The sequence below is a fragment of the Melanotaenia boesemani genome, chromosome 7 (genome assembly GCF_017639745.1).
Source record: "Melanotaenia boesemani isolate fMelBoe1 chromosome 7, fMelBoe1.pri, whole genome shotgun sequence".
NCBI classification, from domain to species: Eukaryota; Metazoa; Chordata; class Actinopteri; order Atheriniformes; family Melanotaeniidae; genus Melanotaenia; species Melanotaenia boesemani.
In genome coordinates, this window is record NC_055688.1 from 11,235,142 (window position 1) to 11,245,715 (window position 10,574).

At 38.3% G+C, this 10,574-nt stretch overlaps 1 protein-coding gene across 1 annotated transcript in view; it reads right to left on the minus strand.

Annotated features, from left to right (window-relative positions):
* LOC121642711 (polycomb group RING finger protein 3) overlaps nt 1-10,574 on the minus strand; it is an 86,201-nt gene that overhangs the window by 73,681 nt on the left and 1,946 nt on the right. The window lies entirely within an intron of this gene.

A 10,574-nucleotide genomic window follows, 5' to 3' on the forward strand; every position in this document is an offset into this window, starting at 1 on the left:
ATTTCCATTTTTTTCTAGAACATCTTTTGACTGTTACTTGCTGCTGTAATACCTGAATTTCCCAGTAAATAAAGTACTATCTTCTCTCTTATCTGCTCCGCTGAATCATGTATTCGTGAACACTGTAGTTGTAACATGTGTGACATCGCTCCAGTGTGAATATGAAACATGATAATCACAAAATAAATTGATCATTTAAGAGCTACTCTCAGCTATGAAGTCACATCACATTTTCAAACTTCATCACAGAATAATTTTACACTAAAAAAAAAAAAAACATGAAAAGGTTTAACTTCTGAAATGTCCTGATGAAGTAAATAAGGACAGTTTTACTCAGTAGAGTTGATCTAAATATTCTTCAAGTTCAAATCGCATAACATTTTGACAATAATAAAAACCCAATTAGAAGTCTGATTATTTTTATACATCATACACCTCAGAAATGACCATAATGACGAGTAGATCAGCTTGTTTAGCTGTGTGCATTCCTGCAATGAAGAACTAATGTCTTTTTGGAGTTTAAAAAAAACAAAAAAAAAAAAAACAAAACACAAATATTTTGGACATTTTGACATGTTTTACATTACGTGGCCTCTGCCCACTGGTGGCAGTATGTTCACCTGTGTGTGCACATCAAGCAAAACGACACTGTGCACAACCCAGAGAGCAGCTTCAACATGTTGTCTGTAAATCTAATAACATCAGATTGAGTTTTCAATGAGAGGGCAAAGTATAAACAAGTTCTAGAGGGAAGGGGACCTTAACTACTTCTGTTGTGATATAGATAAATAAAAATAAGATTAAATAAAGTTATCTGCAATGTCAACTTCCAGCTGCTGGAAAGGACATACAACACCTGTGTAAGAAGCCAAAGGCATAGCAGATACAAAAGGGCAATTTTATGCCAAAATACCACACAGATAAAAATTCATTAACACAACGGCATGTTTTCTGTGACGGTCTTTAATTTGTTGACATGGCCACACTGATATGAAAAATTTGAAGAAATCAAGATGGCCAATGATCAGAAACTGTGTCAGTAGTTTCAGTAGTTGAATCAACTGATAAAAAGACACAGACGGAGTTTAGCAGATGGGAGACACACTAAAACCAGGATTCACAGATCTTCCATGTGTGAAAGACAGCTGAATGTTGACTTGGTGTTTATGGGCCCCTAAGACCATAAACACTGCAATAAAATTAATCTGTATTAAATATATTGCTTTGATATCTTGGTGCTGCTCCAAGTACTCATATGGCTAGCTGCCAAATGACTGTAGTTTACAAGCTATGAACTAAGTGATGTTGATCACCTGACAGTTTTTCTTATGGGTCAAGGTCTTTAAGGTTAGGCTCTAATTCAAGTGAATATGTATGCCAGGATGCCACAAGCATGCCAAATAAGGGGAAAATTTTATGCAACACTTAAGACTTTCTGGATACAAGTCTAGTTCTGCAACTACACACTGCTTGAGGAGAAGCAATTCGGGCTTCTATAAATTATTTAACATGTAGGCCTGCAAGGACACACAGATCATTTGCTGATCACTGACAAAAACAAACTTGAGTTTTCCTTTATCTTGTTGGGACATCTCCAATGTCCTTCACACTGTGTATACATGGAAGAAGTCCCCAAGGTATTGTCATTTTTGTAATATGAAAAAAACTGAGTTCACAGTCCATTTCCAAAAATGCAAATCAGAACACGGATATAAATTAATGTAAAATGAACTGACAATGTTTGATTAAGAATTTCTAAGAAAAAAATAACCACTAATGTTCAAAAACTAAGGACTAAAACAACAAGTCTAAAATAACAGAAATTCGCTAAAGCAGCTGAAAAGCCTTTAAGGCTATTTGCTTTTTTTTGGGGGGGTTGTATGCTCCTTGTAATTGCTAATTGTTGGAGACTGGGCTAGTTAGATTTGGGCATCATTTCACAGCAGTTTTTGTTTGTTATATTCTTAGCGTTGCTGCTTCTGGTTGGGTTTTTGTTTGGGAGTCAGTGCAGTTAGGGTTTTTTTTGTGTTGGTTGGTTTGAATGTTAATTAGTTAGACTGGCTACTTTCCATTTATTTAGCCTATTGTGTTTTTATTTGGTTCTTTAATTTGAGCAGCACTATCCGCCAATCCCTCCTGTGTATTTATTTCTTTGTAGCCATCTGCCACATGGGACAATAAATTCACAATTACTCCACTTTACATCTGGACATCATTCTTTTATGTTACTTCCTCCTTCCCTTGTCGAGCCGGGTTGTAACAGCGGATCTCATTTTTATTCTTGTTTAAAAGGGAATTCAAACTCGTGTAAACGTTGCCAATGTCACATTAGACGGCAAGACCTTGTTCAGATCTTGTACATCTTGCGGCACCTGTTGCTCAGGAGGAAGAGCAGTCATCTGCCAGTCTGTGGTTCAATTCCAGGCTTCTCCTGACCCCATGTCGAAGTGTCCTTGGGCAAGACACCAAACCCCATGTTGCCTCCCAACATGTCTATCGGGGAATGAATGTGTGTGTTAGAGCAAAAGAAGCACTTACAGGTGCTACTCATAAAATTAGAATATCACGAAAAAGTTTATTTCAGTAATTCTGTTCAAAAAGTGAAACTTGTATAATGTAGACATTCATTCCTCACAGACTGACATATTTCAAATGTTTATTTCTTTTAATATTGATTATAACCGACAACTAATGAAAACCCCAAATTCAATACCCCAGAAAATTAGAATATTACTTAAGACCGATCAAAAAAAGGATTTCTAGAAATGTTGGCCAGCTTTAAAGTACAAACATAAAAAGAGAATGTACATCACTCATACTTAGTTGGGGCTCCTTTTGCCTGAATTACTGCAGCATTGGGGCGTGGCATGGAGTCCAGCAGTCTGTGGCACTGCTCAGGTGTTATGAGAGTCCAGGTTGCTCTGAAAGTGACCATCGGCTTTTCTGCATTGTTGGGTCTGGCGTATCGCATCTTCCTCTTCACGATACCCCATAGATTTTCTATGGGGTTAAGGTCAGGCCAGTTTGCTTGCCAATTAAGAACAGGAATACCATGGTTCTTAAACCAGGTACTGGTAGCTTTGGCACTGTGTGCAGACCAAGTCCTGCTGGAAAATTAAATCTGCATCTCCATAAAGTTGGTCAGCGGCAGGAAGCATGAAGTGCTCTAAAACTTCCTGGTAGATGGCTGCGTTGACCGTGGAGCCAAAAAAACACAGTGGACCAGCATCAGCACATAACATGGTACCCCAAACCATCACTGACTGGAAACTTTACACTCAACCTCAAGCAATGTGGATTCTGTTCCTCTCCTCTCTTTCTCCAGACTCTGGGACCTTGATTTCCAAAGGACATGCAAAATTTATTTTCATCAGAGAACATAACTTTGGACCACTCAGCAGAAGTCCAGTCCTTTTTGTCTTTAGCCCAGACGAGACGCTCCTGATGCTGTCTCTTGTTCCAGAGTGGCTTGACACAAGGAATGTGACAGCTGAAACCCATGTCTTGCATACGTCTGTCCGTGGTGGTTCCTGAAGCACTGACTCCAGCTGCAGTCCACTCTTTGTGAATCTCCCCCACATTTTTAAATGGCTTTCGTTTCACAATCCTCTCCAGGGTGCGGTTATCCCTACTGCTTGTACACTTCTCCTTCCCTTCGCCTCTCTATTAATGTGCTTGGACACAGAGCTCTGTGAACAGCCAGCCTCTTTAGCAATGACCTTTTGTGTCTTGCCCTCCTTGTGCAAGGTGTCAATGGTTGGCTTTTGGACAACTGTCAGGTCAGCAGTCTTCCCCGTGATTGTATAGCCAACAGAAACTGAGAGACCATTTAAAAAGGCCTTTGCAGGTGTTTTGAGTTATTTACCTGATTAGAGTGTGGCACCAGGTATCTTCAATATTGAACCTTTCCACAACGTTCAAATTTTATGAGATAATCAATTAGGGGTTTTTTAATTAGTTGTCAGTTAAAATCATCAAAATGAAAAGAAATAAACATGTAAATCTGTGAGGAATGAATGTCTACATTATACAAGTTTTACTTTTTGAATGGAATTAGTGAAATAAATCAACTTTTTTTATATTTTAATTTTATGATGAGCACCTGTAGTATGTAACAATAGAAGTGCTGTGTGAGTGTGTGCATGAATGGTTGAACGTGGCATGCAGTGTAAACAGGGTCCGAAATTAACACTCGCCAGGTGCCAAATGCGAGTAAATTTTTTGTTTGGCGAGTAAATCTCAGAGGGCTATCCGCCAAATGGCGAGTAAATGTTTGTATCAAATTAGTCATGTTTTTCAGTCTTCCTTTTGGTGGATTTCTTCTTTATGTTCCTCTGCTGTCTGCATGTATGAACAACGCTCATGTACACAAACACACACAAACACTCGCACGTGACACGAGAATGCGCTGCACTGTTTCAGTTCTGTTTACCATTTAGCTCAGGCTAATTAAGTTGGATAAATATGTGGAGATTTTTAACAGGAGCGAACGCGCTTTCCAAAAGAAAGCACGGTGAACTGGAGGATGAATCAGCTGGGCTTCCAGACCCAACCAGAAAGTTCAGTGAAAAGTGATGGTTTGGATATAGCAGCGCCATCTGTCTGCTTCACGGCCCGGTTCCACTCACTTCTCACGCGCCGATTGTAGGCGGTAACACACCTGCACGAGCTGTGCTGTCAGCACAGCAGCACTCTGTTGGACGTGATGTTAGCCTGTTAGCTTACCTTAGCTGTTTTCAACCCGAAGGGTGACGACAGCTGCATAACAGGTATGACATGACTCGGCGAGACTACGAACAGCTGTCAACCAGGTAAATTATCAATATAATAATAATAATGATACTTATTATTATTGTATTGATCAGTTATTTAGTTCATTATTATTATAAATCAGCTTTTATAATTACTGGTAAGCTATTTATACTCAATATTACTGATTTGTCATGAATCAGATCAATAAGCTTTAAATTTATTTATTATAAATTTTTGTTAAGTTTATTTTTTAAACAATAAAATAAAAAGCAAATATCAGGGAGTATGATCACACCAAGGCTGTAATGCTGTGGCACAAGGACTGTTAGAAGCAGGAGGCCAGACTTCACATACTGTGTAAATGAACAAAGAGAGAGGGAGGAGTCTGATTAGGTTTTAGTTAATGAATTCAGACATTAACACTTAATCAAATAAAACCATTTTTCTTGTTGCCTTTGTTTAATGTTGCTGTGACTTCCACTTTCAGTTTGGATACAACACAAAATAGTATTATAGAAAATAACATGTGCGTAGAGATATGTGTGTGTAAAATAATTTAATAATTTGGCCAGTAAAAAAAATGTTTGGCTGGAGGATTTTTTCATCCACCAGACAAGCGCTTAGAGTGGTCAGCATGACTAGGAAAACGCTATACAAGTACAAGGTCCATTTACCATGTACATAACGTGCATTGTAAACACATTCAAGACACACTGAGGACACTTCATATTTGTGCTGGTGGTCCTATGAGTTGCATTGTAATGAACCTGCCTTGGATCTATAGAGCTGAGCCTTGCATATTTTTTTTATATATAAATATAAGCACAGTAGAATGAGAAGCAAAGGAAACAAATGTGTTGTAAATTATAAAAACACATGGCTCATGGATGGACTACAGGCAGTAAAGATGCAGTTTTCTTTGTGAGCTTCTATTAAGCTGTTTTTCAGCTACTTCTTCTGAGACTGGCCTAGAAAAAAAAACAAACAAACAAAAAAAACCTTCAGTAAGCAGTAAGTTAACCTCTCTCCTATTGCACCAGTCACATAACCAGTATGTTTATTCTGGTTGATCTATTTTATTATACATGTGAGCAGGTTCTAAAGGAAGAATAATCATCATACCACCTGCTAGCACTAGTCAGCTAGCTCTCCAGTCTACTTTCTATTTTCTGATATATATCCGTTCTGGCATTTTTTCTCTTCAGTATTGTTCATCCTTTAAATAAAGAAAAAGTTTGCCAAGTGGCAGACTTTCATCCACTTAAAATTCAGCACAATCCAACCTGACATTAGGAAAAGCAGGCATGTGATGGTTGGCCAAAGCAACGCATGAAAACAAACTGATTTCCTTCTCTTTCACCCAGTTTGAAACAAAATCATGCTCTTGGTGTAAATGGTGGCAGGACCAGGCCTTCAAGCCATGTTTAGACTGACAATAGTGCTGTGTGAAAAAGAGAGTGACCCCCACCTCTTTGGGGGTCGCTCTCTTGGCTGCATTGACACAATAGCAGCCACAAGACAAAAAGCTGCAGGTAGAAAATGCAGCACAAAAATGTGCTGCTTGGTATTTTATCCTGAAACAACAGCATGAGATACTGACACACAAATAGTCTGTCTGGTACTTGCCAGCACAAAGGAACTCTTACTAATACCTCCAAATACACAGTTATATTGAATCCAATTAATCAACTTATTCTTTTATCTTTACATAAGGGTAGGGCTGGACAATAATTCAATATCAATATATATCGCAATATATTTTTATTCAATAACGGTGATATGAATTTTGAACACATTTCCGATATTTCGATATACATACAGTATATGATTACAGCGCTTGATTCAAGCCGAACAGAAAGAGCCGCATCTCATTGGCTACGTAAGTGATGACGTACACCACAGACACAAAGCCGACCAAACCCAGCAGCAGTTGGCTGCGCTCAGCGCGAGGTGGAAGGCTAGGCTAGACTAAGCTCTAACGCCGCTAGTTTTAGCTACAAAACCAGTGCTCATGTCCGTAATGCAAACATGAATGAACAAGCTTCTACAAGCAAAGCGAACGTAGACAAAATAGTTGATAAGAGAGCAAAGAATAACTTGATGGTACGGAAGTGGTTTGGCTCAGTGTCCTGTTCGTTTTCACTTCCCCTCTAGCGACTTTTTTTTTTTTTAGGGACTTTTTCTGGTATTATTGGAGATTTTTGGGGAATGTAACGTAGTTTTATTTTTCTCAATGAGGATTCCCCCCGTCCAAAAGCACTTATACGAGACTTGTCCTCACCTCAGAGCAGGAGATCATCTCTGTTTCATCACCAGGCTGGAAATGAAACGTACAAAGCTGCTGCTGGCTTACAGTCAGATATTAATGTCTATTAACGAAGGGTGCGAACAAAAATATTTAAAAAGTTAAAAGGGTTGACAAGTTCCAGACTAATTAAAATTATAATTAAAATATCATTTTAAATTCAAATAATAAATAAAAATAATACAGTACAAATTAGTTAATAAAATTTAACTAAAAAACAAATATTGACTGAAGAATTTAGTTTTATTATGTTTTGCTGATCAGGCAACAATATGCTGAGTCGGAAGATGAAGCATCAGTTGTTGCTCACTCTTCTTTTTCTGTTTATTGTAGCCATTCTGAGTACTTTTATTTTTAAGCCTTGTTGAAGCACCGTTGTTAAAAACTTTAAGTTTTTATTTTATGTTAAGTTTTTATGTTATAGTTTAAAGTTAAAAATATTAATATTGAGAAAAGGTTTTATTTTAATTTTGATGGTGATTTAAAATTTCCTTGAAGGCTAATTTAGCCTTGCTAAATACAAATAAAAGGTGAACATTAATTTACTGTAGAGTTTTCATTTCTAAAATGTTATACTGGAAGAGTTTCATAGACAACAGGCAGCTGTTGTGGGCATTTTTGGATGTTTTTTTGAGGTTTTTATATTATTTATATCGATATCGGAATTATATTGTATCGACCGAAATTAAGAAATATATCGTGATAAAAGTTTTGGTCATATCGTCCAGCCCTACATAAAGGTGATGATTACTTTTATAATGAATAGGGATGCACCGATACCAGCCGTGTATCGGGCATTGGTCCGATACTCGTACTCAGTATTCATAAAAGTGTTCCAATACCTCAAAACCAGTATAAATATGAAAAAAACTAGTGCTGTTAAACTTGACACATTAATGCAAAGAGATTAATCTGTGTTTTGACGAGCATTTTTCAAAATGCATTAACACAGAAACCACTAAAAACAACTGAACCAGGTGAAAAGTCCATGGCTGACGTCCATGTTATTAAACAAGACATTCAAGAACTACTAGCTGACCATAGATCAGGAGGTAGAAACTTTATGTAGTCAGCTTCAAATTGATAACAGGAAGCTAAAGGCTAAGCTAACTGACCTGGAGGGAAGAAAGATGCAGCAAAGTTCAGCTGATTGGGCTCCAAGAGGGAATTTAAGGTCCACAACTTATGCAGTTTTTTTTACAACTTCTGCAAGAAACCATGAGGAAATCTTTTTTTCTGCACCCGAACTGGACCGGACTAACCACACGGCGACCCTCAAACCAAAGCCACGACTTATGCTTCCACTGCATAAGTCATCCACTGACTGCTTCCACCACTTCAGAGAAGGGAACGGCTGGTCCGGGAGGCTCGAGGCTCGGTACGCCGCTTAACCTGGGTCATTTGTTCAGTGTTTATGAAGACTATTCCTCGGAGGTGCTCGACCAGAGGAAGGAATGCTCTCCCTTTACAAGACGAGATTAAAGCCATCTCTCCTGTACCCCGCCCCCAGACTTCGCATCACCCAGCAGGTTGACTCCCATGTCAGTGACTGAGGCAGAACAGTTCATCCAAGCATTTGTTAAATCCTCCTGATTGTTTATTTGATTAGTTCTGGGATTAAAAATATAATCGGACCTGGAGATGATCAGTGTTTACTGTGCTCAATTATCTTAAATTTCAGTTGTAATCACAATCATTTTAGTATTCTCTTGTTTTTATTACACTTTTTCTATTATTTAAAAAATTTCGCTTCTACCTAATATTTTTATTTAATTCTATTTAACAAAGTTATTACAATACCATATTAATACCATAATTCACATTATCTCGGTGAAAGAACCTTATTTTTGGGCATGTGGTGCTTTGTCATAGTAGTGAACAGAATCCACTAAAAACCACTTTATCCTCCTTATTTATGAAGATTATTGCAGTTTTCCAGCATTACATTTAGAGCATGCTACAGGATGACTCATATGATATACAGGTAACACACAGTTAACCACTCTGTCGTCACATCTGGTTCATACTCCTCACCAGTGAACTCCAAGGGGATATATTAGTACTCATATAGGTACTCGGTATAGGCAAGTACTCAAATGTAAGTGCTTGTCCTTGCTTTGTAAAAATGTGGTGTTGGTGCATCCCCATTCACAATCAGGAATTTTAGTTTTCTCTACATAATCTATCACCCATCATGGAAACTGTGAAACACAAGAGCCAAGTTGATGATATGAACATCTCTAACTGCAGCTTTTATTTCCAGTCGGGGGATTCGCCACAGATGCTTAGCAGATCATTTAAGGGAGCTGCCTGATTTCATTTCCTGTCCAAGAAAAAGATAAATGTATCTTCTGGCTCTTCGGTTTCTATTGAGTTTTCTCATTATCCTGCAGTGCTGAGCCCTAAGAAGCCGTATCCTGTTCGCCTGTCACTACAGGGCCAAGAGTTTTATCAGCATGCCCTATGGGACCACTCACATTGTTTCAGCAGACAAAGATGCATGTTTTAGAATAAAAAGGTCTAAGACAGATGTTCCTATGGTCATTTGGTTTTATTACCCAATCATGAACAAGCGGAAATCCTCCTACAAGATTGAAAAATATCTTTTTAATATAAAATTGTAGGTCAAAGAAGGTCAGTTGCAGAAGGAGCCTGTAGGTAATCTAGGGTATTCCTGCAAAGTAAACATAAACCTAACATTGAAGTTGATGCTCAGAAAGTGGGTGAAGTCTTATGCAACAGTCACATCATGTGGGACCACAAAGTGCAAGCAGAGTAACATTCAGCTGTCATAAAACTGTCATTCAGGCCAACTCCCTCAGATGATTTAAAAAAAAACAGCAAAGTTGTTTTAATCAAATTGCAACCATTTCACAATCTAAATTAAACGATGAAGCTGTGAGCATCCCGCCTTGTGAGTGAGGCTCCACACATTCGGATTCTGGTGTCAGTCTAATAAAACTTTCTAAAGAAAGTAAAAGGGGAGAGAGCGAAAGCCTCATCATTGAAAATCTGCCAACGTTACATCTCTTTTCTCTCTGATGATGTAAAGCATCAGAGAGCGGCTCGGCTGTTAGAACACAGGCTGGTTGCAGCTTAGCAGCCTGTTATGAATTCAAGGCCAATGAGTCTCTGAAAAGCAGATAAAACACTTGCGCAGTCTGTATACTTTCATAATCGCACGTTAATTCATCAGCAGGCAACATGCAAGTCAAGTGCTTTCAACAACTGTGACAGAGGTTAGCATTTTATCAACACACAGCTTTAATGTAAGCACATCTAAACTAAGTTGAATTCTGCACAGAGAGGACAAATGCTTTGGTTTTCCTGCAACAAATGTCTGCTCAGCGTGATGACTGCCAGTTTGCAGTGAGCAGCGGCGCCCATTGATAATCTGCAGATCAAAACATTTCCAGATGTCAATGCTGCAGCTGAGCTGAATTTGACTTTAGGCTAAATGTCACAACCGTGTCTTAATTTAAAATGTGTTCACACTTGACAGGTTTAGTTTGACTAA